This window comes from Phyllopteryx taeniolatus, unplaced genomic scaffold (assembly GCF_024500385.1).
Source record: "Phyllopteryx taeniolatus isolate TA_2022b unplaced genomic scaffold, UOR_Ptae_1.2 contig_56, whole genome shotgun sequence".
Classification (NCBI taxonomy): Eukaryota; Metazoa; Chordata; class Actinopteri; order Syngnathiformes; family Syngnathidae; genus Phyllopteryx; species Phyllopteryx taeniolatus.
The window spans coordinates 109,036-119,065 of NW_026903514.1; the positions used below are offsets into that span (position 1 = coordinate 109,036).

General features: G+C 45.8%; 1 long non-coding RNA gene across 1 annotated transcript; it reads right to left on the reverse strand.

The window, feature by feature from the left end:
- Positions 1 to 4,848: 4,848 nt before the first annotated feature.
- LOC133473842 (uncharacterized) lies at positions 4,849 to 8,193 on the reverse strand. Its single transcript, XR_009787258.1, has 3 exons — positions 7,884 to 8,193; positions 7,135 to 7,787; positions 4,849 to 4,923 (listed from the first exon to the last, which is right to left on the reverse strand). It is a non-coding gene; the product is annotated as an uncharacterized LOC133473842 (long non-coding RNA).
- Between the last annotated feature and the right edge of the window lie 1,837 nt (positions 8,194 to 10,030).

Here is a 10,030-nt window from a genome sequence, read left to right on the forward strand (position 1 = left end):
TCACAGTTCTGAGGACCGGGGTTCAATCCCCGGCCCCGCCTGTGTGGAGTTTGCATGTTCTCCCCGTGCCTGCGTGGGCACTCCGGTTTCCTCCCACACCCCAAAAACATGCATGCTCGGTTAATTGAAATCTCTAAATTGCCCGTGAGTGCGAATGGTTGTTTGTTTGTATGTGCCCTGCGATTGGCTGGCAACCAGTTCAGGGTGTACCCCGCCTCCTGCCCGAAGATAGCTGGGATAGGCTCCAGCACGCCCACGACCCGAGTGAGTAGAAGCGGCTCAGAAAATGGATGGATGGATACTTCAAGGACAAGGAAAAGGACCCACAGCAGATCATTATATTTCATAAAGATTTAATAGCAACTATATTATGCTGCTTCCCATGGGCCCACCACCTGTGGGAGGGGCCATCGGGGTCAGGTGCATTGTGAGCTGGGCATTGACCAAAGGCAGGGACCTTGGCGATCCGAACCCCAGCAACAGAAGCTGGCTCTAGGGACGTAGAACGTCACCTCTCTGGCAGGGTAGGAGCCCGAGCTGGTGTGCGAGGTCGAGAAGTTCCGACCTGATATAGCCGTGCTCGCCTCCACACACAGCTTGGGGTCTGGTACCAGTCATCTCGAGAGGGGTTGGACTCTCTTCCACTCTGGAGTTGGTGTTTCAACTCCCACCTCCAGCAGACCTTCACCCACGTCTCGGGGAAGGTGAGGAACATTGAGTCCGAGTGGACCATGTTTCGCGCCTCTATTGCCAGAGCGGTGGCTGTAAGCTAGTCGGTGCCTGTCGTGGCGGAAATCCCTTTTTTGGCCTGTGGGACACCTGAGGCAGCTGATGAGTACCGGCTGGCCAAGCGGAATGCAGCTTTGGTGGAGGCAAAAACTCAGGCGTGGGAGAAGTTTGGTGAGCCGAAGGAGAACGACTTCCGGATGTTCTGCCATCCGGCGTCTCAGGAGGGGGAAGCAGTGCACCATCTACACTGTGTAAAGTGGGGATGGGGGGCTGCTGACCTCGAATCGGGACATTGTGAGTCGGTGAGTCGAAGATCTCCTCAATTCCACCGACACGCATTCCCATGAGGAAGCAGAGTCTGGGGTATCTGAGGCGGGCTCTCCTATCTCTGGGGTTGAGGTCACTGAGGCGGTTAAAAAGCTCCTCAGTGGCAAGGCCCCGGTGGTGGATGAGATTCGCCCGGAGTTCCTCAAGGCTCTGGATGTTGTAGGGCTGTCCTGGTTGACACGCCTCTGCAGCATCACGTGGACATCAGGGACAGTTGCTCTGGATTGGCAGACTGGGGTGGTGGTCCCCCTTTTTAAAAAGGGGGAACGGAGGGTGTGTTCCAACTACAGGGGGATCACACTCCTCAGCCTCCGTGGTAAGGTCTATTCAGGGGTGCTGGAGAGGAGGATCCGTCAGGAAGTTGAATCTCAGATTCCCGAGGAACAATGTGGTTCGTCCTGGCTGTGGGTCAGTGGACCAGCTCTTCACCCTCGGCAGGGTCCTCGAGGGTGCATGGGAGTTTGCCCAACCAGTCTACATGTGTTTTGTGGACTTGGACGTGGAGTTCTGTGGAGTGTGCTTCGGGAGTATGGGGTACTGAACACCTGTACGACCGGTGTCAGAGTTTGGTACGCATTGCTGGCAGTAAGTTGGACTCGTTCCCGGTGAGGGTTGGACTCTGCCAATGCTGCCCTTTGTCACCGATTCCGTCCATAAATTTTATGGACAGAATTTCTAGGCGCAGCAGAGACGTAGAGGGGGTCCGGTTTGGTGGCCTCAGTATTGCATCTCTGCTTTTTGCAGATTATGTGGTTCTGTTTGCTTCATCAAGCCGGGATCTCCAACTCTCACTGGAGCAGTTTGCAGAGTGTGAAGCGGCTGGGATGAGAATCAGCACCTCCAAATCTGAAACCATGGTCCTCAGTCAGAAAAGGGTGGCGTGCCCTCTCCAGGTCAGGGATGAGATCCTTCCCCAAGTGGAAGAGTTCAAATATCTTGGGGTCTTGTTCACGAGTGAGGGAAGAATGGAACGGGAGATCGACAGGCGGATCGGTGCAGCGTCTGCAGTGATGCAGACTTTGTATCGGTCCGTTATGGTAAAGAAGGAGCTAAGCCGAAAGGCGAAGCTCTCAATTTACCAGCCGATCTACGTTCCTACCCTCACCTATGGTCACGAGCTGTGGGTCGTGACCGAAAGAACAAGATCCCGGATACAAGCGGCCGAAATGAGTTTCCTCCGCAGGGTATCCGTGCTCTCCCTTAGAGATAGGGTGAGAAGCTCGGTGATCCGGGAAGATCTCAGAGTAGAGCCGCTGCTCCTCCTCATCGAGAGGAGCCAGATGAGGTGGCTCGGGCATATGTTTAGGATGTTTCCTGGTGAGGTGTTCCGGGCACGTCCCACCGGGAGGAGACCCCGGGGACGACCAAGGACACGCTGGAGAGACTACGTCTTTCGGCTGGCCTGGGAACACCTCGGGATCTACTGCCCCCTCGACCCGACCTCGGATAAGCGGTAGAAAATGGATGGATGGATACACGACAAAGACAAGATATTTAATGTTCAAACTGATAAACTTTATTGTTTTTCGCAAATAATCATTAACTTCGAATTATATGACTGCCAGACATTCCCAGCAGACCCTCACAATACGTTTGGCCTGCCACGTCGGACCGGCATCTTCCCCCACCATCGGAGCCAACTCACCACCAGGTGGTGATCAGTTGACAGCTCTGCCCCTCTCTTCACCCGAGTGTCCAAGACATGCGACCGCAACTCCGATGACACGACCACAAAGTCGTTCATCGAACTGCGACGTAGGGTGTCCTGGTCCCAAGTGCACGTGTGGACACCCTTATGCTTGAACATGGTGTTCGTTATGGACAATCCTTGACGAGCACAGAAGTCCAATAACAGAACACCGCTCGGGTTCTGATCTGGGGGGCCGTTCCTCCCAATCACGCCCTTCCAGGTCTCACTGTCATTGCCCACGTAAGGATTGAAGTCCCCCAGCAGAACGATGGAGTCCCCAGTGAGAGCGCTCTCCAGCACGCCCTCCAAGGACTCCAAAAAGGGTGGGTACTCTGAACTGCTGTTTGGTGCATAGGCACAAACAACAGTCAGGACCCGTCCCCCCACCCGAAGGCGGAGGGAGGCTACCCTCTCGTCCACTGGGGTGAACCCCAACGTACAGGGGCCGAGCCGGGGGGCAATAAGTATACACCACACCTGATTTGCAAATCATGTTCGACATATATTTAATTTAATACACTACAAAGACAAAGATATTTAATGTTCAAACTGATAAACTTTATTGTTTTTAGCAAACAGTCATTAACTTAGAAATTTATGGCTGCAACACATTCCAAAAAGCTTGGACAGGTGGCAAAAAAGACTGAGAAAGTTGAGGAATGCTCATCAAACACCAGTTTGGAAAATCCCACAGGTGACCAGGCTAATTGGGAACAGGTGGGGGCCATGATTGGCTATAAAAGGAGCTTCCCTGAATTGCTCAGTCATTCACAAGCAAAGATGGGGCGAGGTTCACCTCTTTTTGAACGTGAGAAAATAGTGAGAAAATAGTGAGAAAATAGTGAGAAAATATAATAGAAAATATAAAATAGAAAATAGAAAATAGAAAATAAAATATGTTCCTCAACATTGCAAGGAATTTAGGAATTTCATCATCTACAGTCCATAATATCATCAAAAGGTTCAGAGCATCTGGAGAAATCACTGCATGTAAGTGGCAAGGCCACTTGAAACTCTACTATGCAAAACAAAAGCCATTTATGAACAACACCCAGAAACGCCGCCGGCTTCTCTGGGCCCGAGCTCATCTAAGATGGACTGATGCAAAGTGGAAAAGTGTTCTGTGGTCCGACGAGTCCACATTTCAAATTGTTTTGGGAAATTATGGACGCCGTGTCCTCTGGGCCAAAGAGGAAAAGAGCCATCCGGACTGTTACGGACGCAAAGTTCAAAAGCCAGCATCTCTGATGGTATCGGGCTGTGTTAGTGCTATTGGCATGGGTAACTTACACATCTGTGAAGGCACCATTAATGCTGAAAGGTACTTAGAGGTTTTAGAGAAACATATGCTGCCATCCAAGCAACGTCTTTTTCATGGACTCCCCTGCTTATTTCAGGAAGACAATGCCAAACCACATTCTGCACGTGTTACAACAGCGTGGCTTCGTAGTAAAAGAGTGTGGGTACTAGACTGGCCTGCCTGCAGTCCCGACCCGTCTCCCATTGAAAACGTGTGGTGCATTATGAAGCGTAAAATACGACAACGGAGACCCCGGACTGTTGACCAGCTGAAGCTGTACATCAAGCAAGAATGGGAAAGAATTCCACCGAGAAGGCTTCAACAATTAGTGTCCTCAGTTCCCAAATGTTTATTGAATGTTGTTAAAAGAAAAGGTGATGTAACACAGTGGTAAACATGACCCTGTCCCATCTTTTTTCGAACGTGTTGCAGCCATAAAATTCTAAGTTAATGATTATTTGCTACAAACAATAAAGTTGAACAGTTTGAACATTAAATATCTTGTCTTTGTAGTGTATTCAATTAAATATAGGTTGAACATGATTTGCAAATTATTGTATTCTGTTTTTATTTATGTTTAACACAATGTTGGGGTTGTAGTTAAAAAAAAGGTTTTCACATCTCACATGCTTTTAGCACATTTAAACTTATTAAAACACACTTATTAATGTGTTCGTTACCACCTGTTCTCACTCTCACTTGCATAGTTTTCCAAATAAGAGGCCAAGTGTGCTTGCTTCAAGCTGTTTATTTGAAAAGTAAAACATAATTGTTATTGCCAATTATTTACAAGTTTTGACAAGGCCGACAGCTCCAGCTAGAGAATATCCACTTTCGGAGATTCATTCAAGGTGCGGGGGACGACAGGTCACACACACTAAAAAAATGAAAAGGCACACAGGGTAAAATATACAGCAACCTAAACATGCAAATGAGACAAAGAGGAGAAACCCTCCACTAAGTGACCACTTAGTTTTGGACTTGTCAAAAGCCTATGATCCAATCAATATTGACATCCTCTGATGCCAGTGCTGCAGTTTCCTATCAGGATGATGACTTGACTGCGAGTCATTTTTATGGGGATCCAACAGTCGACCCTGCCGAAATCCCCGGAAAGCCGACTGTGGCTGAACACGGTGGAAAACCGTCAGCCCCGTCATTAGTAAGGAAAAGAAAAGAAATCGCCTTCCTCATCTGTCAGCAAGATCCAAAAAACAGCTTATTATTACAGTGTTCAAATAAAAAGTGGCAAGCTCTCAATCATCTATTTTACAGTGTGTGTGTGCATGAGAATATCTTGAAAACTGCGTTACGTTTGAATAAAAATAAACACGCTTGCCCGCTGATCCACAAACGCATCTTCAAAAATCGACAAGCAGAAGTGAATATTGACAAATGATATCATGTAAATATTCATCATCATCATGTCAAGTTATGATAAATGTACACACAACATTTAAGAAACGTGTGTAAATCATGGATATATTTGTGGAAATCATTCTGAGACAAATCTCTTCCCATAGTTAATCATGGCAGAAATACAGAGCCAGCCAATTTCGAACCAGGGACCTTTCACATGTGAGGCGAACTTGATAACCACTACACTATGGAAACTGCTGGGTCATGTTGTCCAGACCGGTCCACTATGCACTAAGGGGAGCTGCCAGCCAAGTAACCCGAAAAAAAACACCATGAAACCAAGATGCTTGTTGATTATGTGGGGCGGAGGGGTAAGGCCGGAGGGCTAAGGGTACTGGTGGAGACAGGCTTGAGCAGAGACACATGAAATGTCGGGTGGATTTTGAGAGAATGAGGGCGCTTCAACTGAACAGAGATGGGATTTAAGACATTAGTGATCGGAAAAGGACCATTGAAGCATGGCGTGAGCTTAAGTGATTCGGTCTGGAGAGAAGGTCACGGGAGGAAAGCCAAACCATCTTAGCCAGCCTTGTATACAGGCGTAGGGGAGCGATGAAGATCTCTTAAGTTCCTTTCGGCTGACCGAGCCAGGGCAGCCCTGACATCCTTCCAATATAGTTGGAGTTGTGGGCCCACTGAAGTGCTTCAGAGCGTGTGAAATTGGGCACGAAATCCGGTCTGGAGGTCCAGTCTTGGGATCCGGTTGGGTTCTCTGAGCCCTTTTGACCACTTGTTCTATTTCCCACGTGGCAGCCCCAACAAAGCAGGAGGAAGGAAGAAACTTGAGGTCATCTGCACAAATACTGCAGTTACACATTTAACAGCTGAATGAGGTGCAAACACTCAAATGATCCTCACACTAGAGTCCATTTTCCATTTGTTGCTGTGTTGGGTTATTCACATCTGGTTTTAACGCATTGGTCCCTATTACTAAGCAAAATGACAGAAAATACTTTGAGAGATAGGCTCCACCAACCCAAGCCGTGATTTTATTGTGGTTCGTACTCTGCGTTGTGGCCACAACAACCCCGGTTCAAATCTGGGTCACGGCAAGAGCGAACTCCTGCAGTTTCTTTTTGCTGCAGGTGCTGCTGGGACAGTGAAAATACTCCACAGGGACTTGCAGAGACCCCAAACCTTTGTGGTTTGGGGTACATTGTGACACAATGGATAACGCATCTGACTACAGATCAGAAGATTCTAGGTTCAATTCCTGGCGAACTCGTGTACAACCTTGCAGATGTTGTTAAACCCAATTCAGAATGCTGTATTGGATACATTCACCTTGCTTGTGTCCTTCCTTCCTGTTAACAAGGGTTGAGAATTAGCACTTGTGCTAAAACACTGCTTTTTGTGATGTTTATTTTAAACAAGCAAATGATTCATTGAAATAGACTGTGAGGAAACTTTTAACTCTTTGAGTAAGATGGAAAACTGCATGTGATCCTGAATAAAATGGACATACATTTTATTATGTAATATTATATTATGTAACTATAGCACACTGTACAGTTTCTCTTCTATTTTTTTGTATTTGCTTTTATTTTGCTTTGTTTTACTATACTGTCTGCTCCCAGGTCAGCCTTGCAAAAGAGAATCTGTTCTCAATTACCTTGTCTGGACATATAAAGATAAAATTCATTTTTTTTTTAAATTAAATGCTGGATACCTTTCAAACACTGATCGTAACCTCAGGAGCTTCAAATATTATGACAAATCAGTCAGCCATATTCAGAGTCAGGAAGGAGCTGACCGCATGACGGTGTCAGAAGACGGCATGGTGTCCCTCCAGATTTCGGAGCCCCCAATATTGAATGGGACTCTCCCACCTGCTGCAGTTGTTGGCGGACACTGTATATTGCTTGTTGGCCAATAAAGTTGTCTTTGTTCATCGAGCTTGTATCAGTGGAGTCTTTTTCAAAATCGCCCTTCACAATTGAAAGTCCGACAGGCCTGTCGGGGGGCTGTGGGTAATAACGGGGCAGTTCCAATGAACCGTGTGGGCAGAACAGGCTGACGTTTGCGATGGTGGGGCAGCACCATCTAAATTGAGTTTTTCTTAAGTTGTAAATAAACAAGGTGAGGTATAGGTGTCCTCCATTAAGCAAAAGAGAAGATCTGTCACGAGTGGATTTAGACTGGACCCAAGAGCAGATGGAGGCTGAGAGGTTGTGATGAAAAGTTCATGGAAAAGGGGAATGGAGATGGTCCTTGAGATGTGTTGGCAGGTTGTTCAGGCAGAGAACGTGTGACAGGCGGTGACGAGGATAGGCGGCTGGCTTGGCGGCAGAAATCTACTTGGCGAGTAACACGGAGGGAACACTGAGGACAAGGAGAAACACAGAGGCCAGAAAGAAGATGATGAAGATGAAGATGAAGATGAAGATGAAGATGATGATGATGAATTACATAGCTTACTTGGTAACTGGGGAGCCGTTGTACCACAGGAGACACTTCAATACTCTGGCGAGAGTTTGCCGGATCTGGCAGGCTTTTATGCAGGTGATGATGAGGGCTGATTGATGATAGGTGCGCGGCCAAGGTGTGCTGATTACTGTGAAGAGAGAGAGGGAAGAGAGAGAGAGCGAGAGAGAGAGAGAGAGAGAGAGAGAAGAGCAAAGCACCACCCAGGCTCCAACAAAAGGACTGCAGGACAAGATCGTTTAAATAAAGAGAGACTTGAGGTGAAGAAAAGACCCTGTTAGGCCTCGTACACACAAAGACAATCGGGTTGTTTTTGTACCAATTTTGCCCTGTCCCCACCGAGGACCTCAAACGCCAGACTGTATTATGTCTTAAATTTATACTGTGAGATTATCTTGAAATCTGAGATGTGCTAAGTGCATTTGTCCAGAATATAGACCAAAATGGGTCTGGGCCGAAAAATATTTACGACTCTGACGAAATCTCTGCGTGTGGGGAAAGCCATCTCCCCGAGTCATGACGTCGTGAATTGTGACGTGAAACAGAATGGAGCCAATCAAGAAGCGCCCTGACTCAGGAACAACCGTAAATAAAAACAAACATCTTACCCGATGTCATGGTTTTTTTTTGTACAAAGGTGGGTTGCCCAGACGGCAAAAAGTATTTTCCAAAGCAAGTCCGTTATGGACATCGTCGTTCTCCAGAATTGTTTCCAGACCCGTGGTGGAAGAGAATCTTTATGTGTGTGGTGTGGTGCGTTGAGCTTATCAGAGCACACTACACGCAACACGACTGAATCTGTTAAATGCCAGAATTTTCTGCAGCAGATGAAAATTTAAGATTGGAAAAATCCTAGTGTCTTCCGGGCCTTAGTAAGTAGAATTGTCGCTCAAGGTGCGTGTTGGAATTCTCAATTTGAATGACAAATCTTTTTTTTTTTTTTACAATCGAAACTCAATGTACCATTTTCACCTTCAAAACTCAACATATTCAGATGATTTTACGAACGCTGATTTTATTTTTACATCAAAATATTAAATCCAAACATTTCAGCTTCAAATATTCAGCAGCTCCATTTCAGAAGCAAATTCATTCACTGGCAGAAAAGGCTTTTAAAAAGGCCAAAAATATTCTTGGGCAAGACACTGAACCCTAATTTGCTCCCAGTGGGCCTGGCAGCGCCTTGCATGGCCGCAGCCGCCCATTGGTGTGTGAATGTGTGAATTTTGTAAAGCGCTTTGGGCACTGTGATAGTGTAGATGAACTGCTGTACATGTGAAGTCCATTTACCATGTGTGGTTGATTTTGTGTTTATTTTTGTTTAAATATGTGGGGATGGGTTCTTGTATATTTTGGGGTATTTTAATTGTCTGTTTTTAAATTTGTTTTGATCTATATTTATATGGAAATTACATTTCCTCCTCGTATTTTGTAAAGGTCATTTGTTTGTATTTTTTTTTTCATTTGGTTCATGCTTGGTCATTGTTTCAGTTCCACACTCAATCTGTTCCAAAGTCTCAATCCATTGTTTGATATGCAGATTATTTTTCATTGTGGTCAAAGTCAGCCAAGTACAACACTACCTTGACGACCAGTGCCCCAGTTTAGCGGTTTTTCCACTTCGGCCTTGTCACTTGTGCCATTTTTTTGCTTTGTGTTGCCAGCATTTGTTTCTGGAGGGTTTTGAATGGATTGAAGGCATTTCAATTCTTTTCAAAGGGGAAAATGGCTTTGACATACAAGACAATTGAGTGACTCTCACTGTTTGAAGAATTTTATTTTATTAAGTCAAAAGTCTCGTCACAATCTAGTTCGATCAATCATTTGCTCATTTTAAAACATTGGACAAAAGCATTTTGACGCGAGTGATAATTCTCAGCATTTGTCCACAGCAGCCTTTTAGCAGATACAAAGAAAACTAAAAGATTGATAAAATAAAAGATGGCAGACAGAATACAAGAATGTAGATTTTTGTCAATCAGTATGATAGTAATTTCCTTTAATATTCAACATTTACTTTTTCATTTCAAGCTTCTTCATCACTGCTATCACCAGCACACTTCTATATCTTCGCCAAAGAGAATCTTTGGCCACAAACTGAGCATGCAAAAGGTTTCCCTTCTGTTTGTATTTTCATGTGT